The sequence below is a fragment of the Candoia aspera genome, chromosome 1 (genome assembly GCF_035149785.1).
Source record: "Candoia aspera isolate rCanAsp1 chromosome 1, rCanAsp1.hap2, whole genome shotgun sequence".
In the NCBI taxonomy this organism is placed as follows: domain Eukaryota; kingdom Metazoa; phylum Chordata; class Lepidosauria; order Squamata; family Boidae; genus Candoia; species Candoia aspera.
The window spans coordinates 239043268-239060110 of record NC_086153.1 but is presented as its reverse complement, the minus strand read 5'-3'; positions in this window follow the sequence as shown (position 1 = coordinate 239060110).

The following is a 16843-nucleotide window of genomic DNA, read 5'->3' as shown; positions in this document are numbered from 1 at the left end:
GTCAAACATTTGTTTCCCAATGATCTGCTGAAGAGCAAACATCTGGTCTATACACCCCATGCTCAGCATAAAGCCCCACTGCATTGCCCAAGTTTTCCTTCCTGTCACCTCTCATACAGGGCACCATGACAAACCACCCCCTTTGAATTTTTTCCTTCACTCGTGTGATCTTTCCCTTTCTTCCAATTGTCAGGAACAGATGCAGTCTTCACACCTGCACCTTTCACATTTTTTTCATTGCACCATCGGCACCTGCAGCTTTAGTATTTTGCATCATGCTCACAGCAATGTTTGCTTCCTCTTCTTCATTTCAGTCCCACTCTAACATACAGAATTACTATCATTTCCCTAGAAATCTCTTTATAGCCTTCTCTTACTTCAGTTTCATTCCAAATGATTTCACTTCTGTCAAAGTTTCCTTGGTTAGCCCTCCTCTAAAACAAAGTTTATTCCCATCAAAATAACTGCATTTTCTCTGTTCTTCCTTTGCCCTCTTTGCCTACATTCTTGCAATCACATTTCTCTATACATACTCATTAAGTAGTATCTTTCCCTCATCCTCACTTTTGCAGCAATCTTTGTTATCTATGTATCTTTTTCTCCTCCAGAGCCTATTTCACTTCATCATCCCACTAAACATTATTTTTCATGCTTTCCATTAGCGTATCTTCAAACACTTCTTGGCAGTCTGTAAGATAATTATTTTCACTCTGCTCCGAACAGCTTCCACATTACCTTTCCTTATATCCATTGTCCATTCATTGTTGGGAGAACAATCTGTCTTCTAATCCTTTTTTCAAACAGGGTTTATACTTTCTCTACCTATCTACTTCCGATCTATGCTACTCCTTTTACTCTGATTTATTTTACTTCTTTTGTTTTGTTCCAAGTTCATTTCCTCCCAAACCCATTTTTCAGATTACAAAAAAACAAACAATAACAACAACAAAACCAGAGGTCTGTCTCACATTCAGAACCTCTCAGCAGTCTTGCATCCTTCACTAATTCTCTCACTTTTTCATGATAAGCAATCAAATCAATCATGCTTTCTGATTCATTCTTTGTCCATGTGTACAAATGAATAGATTTATATTTAGACCACATGTTCAAAGCCAATACATGTTTTCTAAGCAGATATTCACCAAATAATCACATTTCTCATTCGTTCTTGAGTCTCCAAATAACCTAATCACTTTACTGAACTGTCTTACCTTGTTCCCACCACCCATTCAAACACTGCATTCACACAGAATGTTGCATACCTTTTTCTAAAATGAGTCCGTTTTTTGCCATTATCACCATTTACTGCAACATAGCATGCAACAGTTACCAACCTATGAATTTCTACTTTCATATGCACCCACAGCATTGTAGATGACAGATTCATATTTCCTTAGTTTTTAGACCTTTCATTCATAATTAAAACTACACCTTCATTTCCCTGCATATGTTCATTGACTCCTCTCCACACGATCGAACCAACCTTCATTCAAATTGTGTCAAAGACCAAGATAGTTGTATCTGATAGGAGAAATGAAGTGATAACTGCAAGTTATACATAAAAGGTGGCAAACTAGAGAAAGTCAATGAAATAGTGTCCTTTCGTAGAACATTCACTAAAGCTGGGGAATAAATGGAGAAATTTAAAGATATGCAAATGTTTGTAGAAAAGTGATGGATAATAGTTATAAGAATGAACAGCTGTCCAAAGAAGTGAAAATTCTTGTGTGTAAGAGCATGCTCCTTCGCACTTCATTATCTGGAAATGAAAATTGGGTAGGTCAGGAGAAACATAAAGGAAGTTGAATGCAGGGGGAATGGGATACTTAAGGTGTGTCTGCATGAACTAAATATAAAGAGTGACCAATGTGAAAAAAATATGTTGAGGTAGATTGATCATATAGAAAGAATGAATGAGAACTAAATCACAAAACAGATACATGAAGGAAGATGAATGGATTTAGGAGGAAGAGGAAGACTGAGAAAGTCATGATTGGATGGACTTGATGAGATCCTCAAAAAAAGAAGTTCCAAGAACAAAAGGCAAAACATGAAATAGTGTTTGAATGTATGAACAGGATGGAAGCAAGGATGGTTTCAAAGACAAAAAGATATGGAGTGGTGCAGGCATTGGCATAAACTAGTTTTAGGAGAAATTTGACCATTTTGTTGTTGAACTCTGGTTGCACAATTTTGGGGCTGGGGGCGGTGGTGGCAGAGGTTTTACACATAGAAAGGGGAGCACACCAGAGATCTTTCATTCCCATTCTCACCCTTAAACCCCACTCCCAAAAGGAGAAAAGAGATGAGAAATTTGTCTGAGTCCTTTATGGCGATATCACCACCCTTTGGGTGATATAATCTGTGGTCCTTTATATATACCAAAATGTAGACAGAGTTTATTTCCTTTTCTTATCTCAAGCTTTTAATTTCCTTTGTATACTATTCCTTACCTCAGGGGTTCCCAGTCTCCCCAAGGGGAGGGAAGGTCACAAGCCAATGAGGGAGGTTGTAGGCTTTCTGCTCTGCCTGACTGCAGGCAGCCTTTCCTAAGCTGCTGGTGCTGGCCTGAACCATGCATGGGAGCCAGGCACTGGCGCTCTTCCACAGCCTTTGCCCTCGTAGCAACAGCTTCTACAAGAGCCCTAACATGCTCCTGAGCATTGCCCAAGGTGACCTGGTTAGGATAAAGGTGCTAACCTTCACCTCTTCCAAGGACAGCTCTCCCTGGACTTCTTTCTACTGTATGAAGTATCACTCTAAGTCCTGGTGCTGAGCCCTCATGCTCACTGCATGGCTGACTGGGGAATTCTGGGAGTTGAAGTCTACACATCTTAAAGTTGCAAAGGTTGAGAAACGCTGCTCTAGACAATCCAAGCGTCTAGCCTGCTGCAGAAAAACAATTCCTTGCAACAGGCAGCCTGCGTGCTTGGACTGCCTGAGGCAGGCAGGCAGGCTCAGTGCAGGACCTGAGGGAGCTCACACAAATTCATTCCTTATTTCAGGATGTGGCAATTTGAAAACCCTTGTCTTATTCCTCTTTTTGCACTTTACATACTGTAATGTTGCTTACCCTGGAAGGAGACAGCCGGATGGGTGGGTGTGTATGTACTCAAGATTTTAAACATGTATTTAGAGTTTTACTATATTGTTTTTATTTTACTTACTTAAAACTGTTTTTAAATGACATGTATACCTCTTGGGAAGAAGTTTTGATAATGAAAAAATGAGCTAGGGATTTTATGAATAAAACTGTATGTGTTAGGAATGGATCTTACACTGTTTCTAGCCAGCACAAGGAGAAAAGGAGGGTAGCGAGAAGAAAGCCAAATAATCCCCACCGATGGGCATGATTCTTGGGTTGTGGTTGCCATCACCCTCCTGAAGAGATGCATTGCACACCCTGATTGTAAGCTTCCAGATTTAATTGGACTACCACATATTATTTTATCTTCTATCATTATATGTCAATCACTCTAAAGTATCCTACTTCAATTAAGTACCTGCTGCTCCAAGGTTGAGGGGAGAGGCAAGAAGGAAACCATGCCAGGTATTTTATGGTTTCTGCTTTTATTCCTGGAAAACAAAGAGGTATTGCCTTCTGCAACAGTGAATTAGAATTTGCTGAGCATTCCCTCTATTCCTCCTGCAACAAGAACAAATAATTTGCTGAGTCTAAACTTATGGTGTGCTGCGTATATTGATTTTTTTTGTCTCAACATGGAAATAATTTCTCAAAGCCAGATTTGCCCTTGGATAGCTAGGCAGTTAGAGAGTTCAAAATGCCTAGGACTGGGATTGATTTACTCAAGAGTAAATACAATTAGAGCTCAAAATCAGTTGCTTCTGAACTACATTAGGCATCATTCCCAGAGCAGTCTTAACCCCCACATCTGCTCCCTGAAAGAGATTACAGGTAGTCCTCACTTAACGACCCTAATTGGGACTGGCAACTCCACTGGTAAGCAAAGTGGTGGCTAAATGGGAAAGCACCTGACCATAACTGTGTTTTCCAGCTGGAGAGAGACAAGACTAGTCAGTTTCACACCTGCCGCTTTTCTTTGCCTCCTAACCACCACCCTTTGGAATGCTGGAGTGTCTGACACCCAGGGAAGAAATGGCAAACTGAAGATGGCTCTGTGAAAAGTGGAGCCGATGACTATGGCGGAACGAAGAGCCAGTGAGTAGACCGGCTCTTCAATAATTCCTCTCCAGACAAGGAGAGGACTTGAGATCACCCACAAGTGCTCCAGAAAGTTGCTCCTCGCCAGGAGACTGCAAGATAGCAGTCTCTGGTAGGTTTAGAGCTCTGGGAGACCGGGGAATAGCCATCTTGCTCAAACCATGGTTGGTGCCTTTAAGGACACTGGGTTCGCATATTTCCTTTCTAATTACCTTCAGAAATTGCTTGTTAAATGCTTTTCAGCTATTAGGAACCTTTGGATTGACAGGTTTTACAGCACTGGGTGAGTTTCCTTCAAACCTTAGTGAAAGAAGTTTTAAACGCAAGTTTAAGGACATAAAGAAGAACACTCAAATTCAACTTACAAATACAGAATGAAGCAAAATATTTTAACATTGGACATAGTGAAGGATATTTTTGAACAGTGGATCCGGAAGTTAATTTTAAGAGTTTGCCTCTATAGATAGACTGTGTTTAAAAGATGTTATGGAAGAGGAACAAGTTTTACCTGTCAAGATCGAGACTGATCTGAAAGTGGATTTTAAAATGACAGGCTACAAGAATGATATGGAAAAAGATGTTACACTGGACATACAAAAGAAACTGGGCGATTATTAAAACATTAAAAGGGATATACAAACAACAAACCAACAGAGTGACCTAGATAGTTTTCCTATATTGGATTTACAAAAGAGGATTGTTAAAGCTTTGAAGAATTTTGTGAGAAGGGACAAAGAAAAAATGAAAAGAAATAAATTTTTAGGACATTATTTGAAGGGACTAAAGATCAAGATTTTTAGAAGGAAGGAATACAAATGTGGTTTATTTGATTAAGATTAAAATAGATATGTTGTTATCTCTGGTGACCCTTAATGGACTTTTGCTGATCAGCACTGAAATGACAAGGTTTTTAAGGATTTGTTCATAGATAAGAGATGGGATATAGCAAGAAGAGATCATTTGTTGTATTTTAAGAAAAGGTGGTAAGTTGCTAAAATTGTTTATACTTGTTGTGAAGAAGGGGGAAGTAATTTCTTTATATATTTCTTTTCTTTTTCTTTATTCTTATTTTTTCTTTTCTATTTTTCTTTCTGTTTTTTCTTTTCTGTACCTTCTATTTTTTCTTTTTTTAGTTTGTATTAGTTTGTATTGTTTTAATTGTTATTTTTAATAAAATTATTATTTTTTTAAAAAGGAATGCTCAAGTGCCTACTTACTGTCTTGCACATATCAAAAGCAATGCAATCATGCCACACCCCAGGGCTGGGAGCCACGGGCATCCTATGCAAACAGCTTATAGTACTCTCTTGAAATCCGTTTTTATCCAATCTCTCCACTCTGTGAATTGGGGGAGAGAAAAAAAGCAAGCAATTTATGTAGACAATCTCTCCTTTGCCTGACTTTTTCCTGCTGCTGGCACAATCGCATTGCTTTTGATGTGTAGAACAGCAAATAGCTTACTCTCTTGCAATCCCTTCCTCTCCAACCTGCAGGGGGGGAAAAGAAAAGAAAAAACCACAGATCAGGCACAGGACAACGCATACCGACTGTAATGGCAATCACATGACCAAGGTTTGCTGCAAAGTTTGTAAATGGGACATAAAGTTATTTTTCAGCACCATCGTAACTTCAAACGGTCACTGAATGGGTGGTCGGAAAACAAGGACTACCTGTATGACAAAGAAACACCGGTGATGGTAGAGAAGAGTTCCACCAGTGGTGGGGAGACAAAACTATCTCAGCAGCCCTGCTATTTGCCTGCCAAGCTGATCCTTGGCACTAGAATGGGATGCTGTTGTGATAGATGGAGGTAGTCTTGGTTCCAAAACTCTTTCCAGTCTGTAGCTGGCACAAACGTTTTCCCTACCATTGAAATGAAAATGAAACTGCTAGAGAGAAAGAAAAGTAGATTGTCCCCAAGCCAGTGTGATTTGGCAGGCTTTGGGAAGCTGCAAAAAAGCTGCTACTTTATTCCTCTCCCCCTTTGTAGGATTGTCCTAATAGTCCCAACAAGTTAATAATGACTAATTTAATTCCACAAGTTTCCAAGGGATTAATGCAAGACTCATTTCATCTGGCTACAAGCCTATGTTGAATTAGGAGGGCATGATTACATTTGCTTCCATCTGTTAAATGTTATTAGTTATTTAGGGCAAAGGCAGTCTTGGGGTGCTTTCAGATGCCACATTTAAACAAAGATAATTGAAGAGACCCAAGGTATAATCATGGATGAATGAGGATGACTACTTAGCAAGCATGTATGGATAGCAAATTAAATGTGACAAGAAGCTCAAACATGCCACCAAAATAATAGCCTTTCTGGTGCATTCACTTCTCTGTACGATATAGTACACTTCCCCCAGCCTGGTGCCTCCAGATATGTTGGACTACAAATCCCAGAATTGTCAGTTTGATGAAAGCTGGCATGTCACAGCTGCCTAATACCTGGACATGAGATGTTTCAAACCCCCATCATTGCTGCTATTAGAAAGGTGGGAAAGTTATTACCAGTGTAATATGGTCAAAACAAAAGGTAGATTGAACTATGAGAGTTTTGGGGGAAAGGGAGAGAGAAGAGCTGCCAATGTTGCCAACAGTCCCATGGTCCTATATTCCTGGGACTCAGTTGTGATATACATCAGATGAAAAAGTAAGTCTGTTTCATGATTATACCACAACAGTGGTGGTGATGGTGATGAGGGGAGGAGGTATTCAGGACTAAAGATTCCTTCTTGCTAAAAAATTCCCTGCACATGATAAGCACCAGGCCATGGACCACAGGCAGCTAGGCTAGGGCCTTGTTCCCAACAGAGGGGGTGTCTTTCCAATCAGCTTCCTTTTGCAGCCTGAAGAAGTAGGTTTGGAAAGTACATGGGCTGGACTTGGGAAACTGGCTGTTTTAGATCATGGTTCGCTGATTTGTTTTTTAAGGAAATAAGCAACCTACTTCATGGAACCGTCGGAGAAATAAGATGGATGGACATAGGAAGTTGTTTTACAAGTTTTAATACTAATTAATAACAGTGCCATTCTACACCAGAAAGCTGTAGAAAACAAACCCCTTAGGAGCAGTTGGAAGATAAAATGTTCCTTAAAATGTGTTATGATTTACAAGCTTTCCACTCTAAAAGTGCTCTTGGTATCTTGTTGGCAGCCCACCATAAACCATTCCAGGCCATCTCCAGACACAGGGTTCCCTGACTGCATTAGCAAAATCTTTCGAGCAGTGGTTTTTTCCACCCATCCCCACTGATGTGCACCAGGAGAGAGCCCTGCAATAGTGATTAGACTGATTGAACTTCCCCTACCCCCAAATCACCAATACTTGTCAGCAGAAGGTCAGCAGATGCTTAGATTATATAGGAAAGATGCTTAAGGGAGAACACTGCTGCTAAGATGGGTGAGAATAAGCAGCTGTGACTGAAAGATGAGCGCTCAGCCTGGTGCTGCAGTGCCCAATAATCAGAGGGCCTTTTTTTTTTTACAATCCAGTATTGTGCAGAAGACCCAGGACACAGTAACCAGTGGATTGGTAGCTTTGCAAAGGCTTGGGGATTCTTCTTTTTAGCTCTGATGGCTTCTCGCAGCTGGCCTGTCTTCAGCTAAACACATCTCACAGCGGCAGTTCCCCAGAAGCAATTTGGCATGTCTCTCTAAAACAAGACACAGTGAAGCATCTACTATCACAAGCCTTCTCTTTGAATAAAAGGAAATAATATAATCTAAAGCTTTGGAGAAAAGAAATCACACTCTGGGTCAAGAGATGAGGCATCTACTTGGAGCAGGAGCTGCTCCCAGCCATCAATTTGGCAACTCTGCAAGATGTGAAAGGGTGTACTGTTGATGCAGTTGCTATTGGCCATTCACTGGTGATGGTAACCAGAGCTTAATCATGATGTCCAAGAGTTCTTTTGCAGTTTTTACAAACAAAAGCAGTTTGAAGATAATGTGTGTATATATGTATGTATGTATGTAGGTGCTACATAAAATATTATAGTACCTACATGTTTTACTCTACAGTGCAAATAATTTTGGAAGTCATTGGTAAGCATCTGTGTGGTGTAGTAGTTCGGGTGTTGGACTAGAGTGAGGAGACCCAGATCTACTCTCAGCTACAGAAGCTCCCTGGGCAACTCTGGGTTAGTCTCTCCCTCTCAGCCTATCAGAGAATTGTTGTGGGGGAAATATGAGGAGGGATACTGCCTTGAGCTCCTGTACAAAGGTGGGATATAAATCAAATATGTAAATCAATTTTAATTATGGACATTGGGAAAGATAGCCTCTAACATCACATTTTCCATGTTAAAAAAAAAAAAAAAATCTGTAGCCTGCCCCACTGCTGCTGTTAACATATTTTGTTCTTTTTTCCAAATACATAGGACAACTAAGCATGATACACAACACAGGCATCTCCAACCAGAAATATTTTAAAACACACCAGGAATCCTTCCAATAGATCTCCTGCCTCATTTTTAATTTGATTCTCAGGGGAGCCATACTTTAGCCCTTGTTGTGGATGTGGCTTCCATGGCAGACTGGCTCAGGGTCAGGCCGAATACACGTTCCCGTGAGGGAGAGATGGTTCTCTGTCATGTACACAAAAGCAGCCTCTCCTTCTGGGATGTAGAGAAAAACTGTGGTTCTTTTAAACCCAGAAGCAGAATGCCAGGAACTATGAACTAGGGCTCACTAAGGCAGAAGACTAATGCTGCTCTCCCCAGCAGCCTCAATATCAACCTATCAGAATCCCCAGAAAACAGGACATCCAGGAAAAGTAAATAGATCAACAGATGTTTCAGAAAATGTTATCTTTGAAGAAATTGGTAATGAGTCAAGCCATACATTTGCATGAGATCTTTTCGTGTGTGTGTGTGTGTGTGTGGTGCTGAGTCAAATCTATTGGTTTTATTTCTCTGTACAAGTGAGAAAAATTGGGTCTGTCAGTCTTGAATCAAACCTCAGGCTGTATACAAGATCTACTTTTTTTCCTATAATATAATCTGTACTTTTTATAAAACAGCAACAACTCTCCAATATTTTGTAGAAAGGTTCTGGCTGGAAACAAGTCATTGTAGCACACCTGCACAAATAGGATATTGAGAAGACAGGTGATGGCAGCAGAAACTACCTCTAAACTGGAGGCAGGGCCAGTATATGAAGACCCAGAGGGCTTCTGGGAGAGGGGATTAGTGACCTCCCACCCAATGGGCCAAGCAGTTCTGATATAGGCTTCCAAGACACTAACTTAATGGTGAGACTTGGAAAAGTTCAAGTTCTTCAGATGACTGGGGCAGAAGTCTCAACTCAATGTTGGGTTTACACATAGTTTGCTTGGTTTTGCTTAGGGTGCTATATGACCTTAGCATTGTGGTTTGTTAGTACCTTAGTACTGCACATGCCCAGCCAATTCAGTCTTATTCATTAAACCATGGTTAAGCAAACAATGGCTTAGTGCACTATGTGAGTCAAGCTACCATATCATAGCCAGGCACTTCTGCAGAAAGTATTTGGCTATGCGGCGCTGTGGGTTAAACCGCTGAGCTGTCGATCGGAAGGTCGGCGGTTCGAAACCGCGCGGTGGGGTGAGCTCCCGTTGTTAATCCCAGCTCCTGCTCACCTAGCAGTTCGAAAACATGCAAATGTGAGTAGATCGATAGGTACCGCTTCGGCGGGAAGGTAACGGCGTTCCGTGTCGTCATGCTGGCCACATGACCCGGAAGTGTCCTATGGACAATGCCGGCTCTAAGGCTTAGAAACGGAGATGAGCACCGCCCCCTAGAGTCGGACACGACTGGACTTTACGTCAAGGGAAACCTTTACCTTTACCTTTAATGGATGAATAGTCAAAGACATAGGGCGGTTATAGCCAATGGGTCCATAATCTCTGTTAATACCCAGTAAGCTTCATGCCTCACTTGAGTTTAATTTTTGAAGAGGTGTTTATTCATTTCAAAATGTCTGTCTTGTCTTCATTCACAAGACTCTGGGCAGTTCACAATCCATAAAAACATACAGATAAAAACACAATTCCCATAAAACATGTTTTCATTCCACAAAATAAAAACACATCTATTAGCATAATTCCCAGGTCACTCAACAGGCTGAGCTCTCCCATGGCATCAGGATGGCAGGGCAGCTTGTCATAACACGCTCCCTAAGTGCTTCTTAGTAGGCTTGTCAGCTGTTTAAATGGTCAGTGCCACAGCTGGTTTCCAGAGGAATTAACCATGTCCATCTTTTGCAGTAAATATAGTAAGTGTCTTGTAGCTCTTTATCAACAAGTGATCAACAAGCACTTAATCAGTAATTAATCTGATAAATCTTTAAAATGTGACAAGGTTTGTTGTAATTCCTGTTTGTAGTAATGGGCTGAATGAGCTGGGTAAGTTTAGACAGGAGGAAATAAAGTTTATGGAAAAGTATGGTTATGATTTTCAAATACTTGGAAAGCACAACATTATATAGAAAAAGGAGCAGACTTCATCACTGCTGATCCAGAAGCAGACTCAGGAGACCACAAGGGAATGCAAAGTAGGATTGTTGTTTATTCGTTTAGTCGCTTACGACTCTTCGTGACTTCATGGACCAGCCCACCCCAGAGTTTCCTGTCAGTCGTCAACACCCCCAGCTCCCCCAGGGATGAGTCCGTCACCTCTAGAATATCATCCGTCCATCTTGCCCTTGGTTGGCCCCTCTTCCTTTTGCCCTCCACTCTCCCTAGCATCAGCACCTTCTCCAGGGTGTCCTGTCTTCTCATTATGTGGCCAACATATTTCAGTTTTGCCTTTAATATCATTCCCTCAAGTGAGCAGTCTGGCTTTATTTCCTGGAGTATGGACAGGTTTGATCTTGCAGTCCAAGGCACTCTCAGGATTTTCCTCCAACACCACAGTTCAAAAGCATCGATCTTCCTTCTCTCAGCCTTCCTTATGGTCCAGCTCTTGCAGCCATATGTTACTACAGGGAACACCATTGCTTTAGCTATGCGGACCTTTGTTGTCAGTGTGATGTCTCTGCTCTTAACTCTTTTATCGAGATTTGTCATTGCTCTTCTCCCAAGGATTAAGCGTCTTCTGATTTCCTGACTGCAGTCAGCATCTGCAGTAATCTTCGCACCTAGAAATACAAAGTCTTTCACTGCTTCTACATTTTCTCCCTCTAGCAAAGTAGGATAGAAAGTGAAAAAGAAAAATCCAGAAGCTGGCAATGGTGCCACCAAAGCAGGAGCCGAGTAACCAAAATGGCAACATGACCTCCCCCAAGGGCTGCGAAAGTAACTACAGTGTCTTGCACAAATGGGCCCAGGAACAGCAGCTGTATAAGACTGGTCCCATGAGCACTGACCAATCAAGGTGACACTTCTAGCATACTAGATTGTCTCACAGCAAAAACTGTCTCAAGAAGAAAAAAAACGGTAGATTTTTTTAAAAAATGGTAGATTTTTAAACTAGAAAAACTGAAAATGATGTTTCTAGGCTAGCAAGACATACAGAGTCATAAATACACCAGACTATAATGGGATTGGTCCATATGTTGTGCAAACACAGGCAATCAAATCTAGGGCATCAGTGAGAACCTGAAACAATTGGCCACAGCTACCTTTTCCATTGCTCTTCTACAGTGTTTCTCAAGCTCAACAACTTTAAGATGTATGGACTTCAACTCCCAGAATTCCCCAGCCAGCATGGTAGATGAGGGAAGTCTAGGAGTTGAAGTCTACACATCTTACAGCTGCTGAAGTTGAGAAACCCTGCTTTTTCATATAATGTTGGCACAGCGAAGGTTTTTATCTGACTCTGGAGTGTACAGATTTCTATTGTCTGACCTATTTTCCTTGTGCTACTCCCATTTCTCTGTGCTGAATGTAATCACAGTGCATTCAGAATCATGAAGTAGACATAATACAAGGAAATTTTGTATTTATCCCCATTCCAGATTGGAATAGAAGACAAGGGCTTTAGTAAACTAGTGCACTCCACCTTTTGGATAGGAATGAATAATACCATTTATAAATACTAGCTTCCAGGAATATAAAGATTACAAAGTTTTGGTACTGTGTGCCTGTGTCTGGATTCACAAATTACAGTAAACCATGGTCTGGTTAAATGTGCTATATAGAGTAATCCCAATTTATTAGCTTTATGCAATAAGTCTTCAGTTTTATTAACTGTAAGGGCTGGGTTTATGCAATAAGTGTAAGATATTGCAGAAGCATATGACTTGGGCAGTATGTGAAAGAGTTGCTTTGTCTGTCACTTCACTGCCTTTGGCTATTCTTGTTTTAAACAAAAGAAAAATAATTGGGTAAGTTTGGATGTCTAGCAAGAACCCTAAAAAAGGACCTAATCTGGGGGCTGGGCTTTCTCAGTATAAACATCTGAATGAATAAACTGTCACTGGCTGGATTCATACTACACACTAAGCCAGTGTTTCTCAACCTCGGCACCTTTAAGATGTGTGGACTTCCACATGCTGGCTGGGGAATTCTGGGAGTTGAAGTCCACACATCTTGAAGTTGCTGAGGTTGAGAAACACTGCAGTAAGCCAAAAATTAATCAACCTACTTTAGGGCTTAGGGTTGTATTTGAAACTATGTGACCAGTCAAAAACTGAAGGAGCCGTTGTATGCATTTACCTTTTTCTTTGCTCTGTTCCTCAAAGAGAGTTCATGGGCTTTTTTTATTAACCCTCCATCCTCCATAACAACTCCAAAGTACACACACACACAATTTACTGCACTCCATCAACGTAACACAGTTTTTCTCAACCTTGGCAGCTTGAAGATGTGTAGACTTCAAGCTGCCAAGGTTGAGAAACTCTGCTGTGACAATGCCAGCCCCCCCCCTCACTGCTGGTCATGGGGGCCATGGCAGAGAAAGGCCCTTACCCTGGATGCTCTTTTTTTAAGCTAGCAGCAGGAGAACATAATAGAATCCTCTTGCAAGTAGCAGCATTTCCATCCCTTGCCACACCATGATTGTTTTCACATCCTGGTTACACTCAGTAAGTGATGGGTGCTACCTTCCCCCAGCCCCCAAGGGCTCCAAATGCTACTGTTCCAGCCATTCTTCTGGGTCTTTTTATTGCACTATTAGTCACCTTGACACCGCAACCAACAACTTCCTCGCAGCAGGCTTTAGATGCTGTTTTCTTGCCTCCAAACCATTCTCCCGGATAGTTAATCGTTTTCTCTGAGAAGGCAATGGGGGATGGCAGCTGGAATCTGCAGGACCTGGAAAAGCTGGAACTTCTCCATTAAAGGGCCAGATTCATATAGATAATTAAGCTTCTCAAATCAGACTTGGGTTTTTACGGAACACAGTATCAAGATGTAATTTATTTTCAGCTTTGTGAGCTGTGATCTCATACAATATTTTACTTATTTATGTATCAAATTTGTCACCGCCCATCTCCTCCGATCGGAGGGACTCCAGGCAGTTTACAATATAAAATATGACTTAATATTCTGGGTGAGCCAGGCTACAATGACTTAATTCAACAAACTGTGATTAAAAATAATCCTGGCTCAATGCCGTAATGAAGCTGATGAAACTTTATGCATTATTGTTGTGAATCAATTAATGTATTCATAAAGATATTGTTAAAGGCATGGAAGTGCAACAGAAGAAACAGTTGGAGCCATATGATCTGTCAGTCCCTGGCTGATCATTTTTCTCTCCCCATTATGCCATGCTTGGTTGTGCACTTTTGCACTTCTGCTCAGGTTGGGATAATGTGTTGGTAATGTGCAAAGTTGTGCTTGTGGAGGAGCAAATCAGTGACTACAAATTTCACCATGCCAATGGCATCACCTGGCTGCATTCAGAACAGTTGTGCTCATTGGCCCTCAAATCTTTTTAAAACTGTCTCAAATATCCCTAGTTTGCAAATCCAATCAATTTAGGGGTCATCCATGGTATCCTTCTGGACTGGCTCTGGAGACTGGGACTTGGGGCCACCGTATTATGATGGATCTCTTTCTTTCTTTCTATCTTTCTTTCTTTCACAGTTGGTGTTGGCAGGGGAGGAGAGGTCACTCCTTTGTGGAGCACCATCGGGCTCGACACTCTCTCCCCTCTTGTTCAATGTCTACATGAAACTACTGGGTAATGTCATCCGCCGGTCTGGGGTCCATCACCACCAGTACACTGATAATATCCAATTATATCTTTCCATCCCAGGCCAGCCAAGTGAGGCTTTTGAAGTCCTGCCCAGTGCATGGAGACTGTGCAGGCCTGGAAGGGGAGAAACTGACTCCAGCTGAATTCTACCCAGACCTAGAGGCTGAGACTGTTGGGACTGCCTGCTGTAAGTTTGGGGATCTTCCATCTTTATTACTGAATGGGATTGCAGTTCTCCATTCAGGAATGAAACACAGGTTGGAGGTCTTCTTGGACTTGCAGCTGCTGGTCAAAGAGCAGATGGTAGCTGTGGCCAAGAGGGTCTTTGCACAGCTCCATTTGGTGGGCCAGTTGTGCCTCTCCCTGAATCAGGTGGCCCTCCAGACAGCCGTTTATACCCTTCTCACCTCATGGCTCAACTATTGCAATGTGGGTCTATATGGGGCTGCCCTTGAAGGTTTCTCAGAAGCTTCAACTGGCCCAGAATGCAGTGATGCTAGCAGTTAGGGGCTTGCCCATATGACACTTCTGCTTCATGAGCTTCCCGGGTTGCAGTGTGCTTCTGTGTGTGATTCAAGGTGCTTGTTATCACCTAGAAACCCCTACAAGGCATACGGCCTGATTATTTAAGTTACTGCCTATCTCCCATGATTTCTGCCCAGCCGGTATCATCCAACAGAGTCGGCACACTCCAGATCCCCTCAAGTGTAACCTTTTGGGAGCCAAGAAACATGCTTTCTTGTAGCAGTGCCTGCCCTCTGGAATGAGGTCATCCCAGGATCCATACAGCTCCCACCCTGGTAATGTTACAGAAGGCCTTGAGAACTTGGCTGTTCTCCCAGACATTGGAGTAGGGTGACTGGACTCCCTGTTTAAGATCACTGTTATCTGGACTGCCATCTTATAACTATTTTGTAATTATTTTTGGATTATTTTTACTGTATCCATGTTTACCTATTGTTTTGATGTTGTTCTTTACTTTGTGAGCTGCCCAGAGTTGGGTAGAATTGGGTGGCATCAAAATCAAATAAATAGATAAACAATCACAACAAGGCTATTGCACCAATCAGTTCTATCCCAGGCAAAAATTCTTTGGACATGAGTTTTTAACACTAGTGGCGGGCAAAAAAGAAGCAAAAGCCCTCCAAACCATCTGGTTAGTCAGTACAGGTAGTCCTTGGTTAATGACTGCCCTGTTTAGCGACTGTTCAAAGTTACGATGGTGCTGAAAAAATAATCACCACTTGGGTCCTTCATAACTGGCACACATTTATGACCGTCGCAGAGTCCTACAGTCACATGATCACCATTTGCAAGCTTCACAGCCTGCTTCTGACAGGCAGAGACAATGGAGAAGCCAGCAGTGAAATCACAAGTCACAGTCACGTGATGTCTCACTTAATGACCATGTTGCTTAGCAACAGTGTTGCTGGTCCCGATTGTGGTCATTAAGTGTGCCAGCAAACCAAGAAAATCTGGCTACTTGAGTTAACCATAGGCAACCATAGGTAAGCACATTGTGGGCATAGCCACTGTGTTTGTCTTTCACTGCATGACTATGTTCTAAGCAAGTTCTAATAGCTCTGACAGGTGTTTTGTTTCTTCACTGACTGGTTATTATCACGCTATGCTGCAGAAATATAATTGGGGACAGATTAATTCTAACCTGGGCAGTTTGCAGCTCCAGCTTTTTCTGATGCATTTCAGAAAGTATAACTTATGTAAATAAAATGCCAAACATCCACACTAGGGCTGTGAAATAAGCAAGAGGTGTTGCTTCAAATTCAAATATCAAAACATAATTAGTGCTGAAGACCCCTGTAACACGTTCGGCTAGTCCATGCTATTATTAACTTTACTTTTTCTAACTCTACTGTTCGCACTATAAATTCTACCTCCAGGAAAGATCTATTAAATTAAACCATTAAGCTAATAACGGCTTGAGTGCTTCACATTATTAGCAGGGAAGGCCCACGGCTTAGGCCATCACTAACTTTATTTTTTCTTATTGTCAGCTGAGTCAGAAAAATACCCTTTGGTTTCAGTCTTTGGTAAGTGCAACCTTAACAAATGGATCCACATCTCCATGGTGTATAATTTCCAGGACTATCATAATTAACATCTAGTGCTGAATTATTGTTCTTTGAGCAAAACAAAACAAATAACAAAATAATCATGGGGTTGTGTTTACTGCTGGCAGGAAATGGAGTTCAAGCATGCAAAAAGAATGGAGGAGGGAAGATAGGACTGGTACAGGGACATTTCATTGTTCTGCTTTATTTTGCTTTTGTTTTTAAGCCACAATATCTGTTGGAAATAGTAATTTAGTAATTTTGGAAAAAGTCTCCAAAAGAAAAAAGAAAAAAAAACCACAGCAATGTATTCATGGCTAGATAAAACAATGAAAAAGAAAAAGAAACCATTTCCTTAGGTTAGGGCCAAATACAAGCTCAAAGAGAAGGACTGTTTGAGTGTTAATAGAATTGGATGCCACTGGCATCCACTAAGAGCAGGCAGATGAGATCACCAAGTCAAGCTC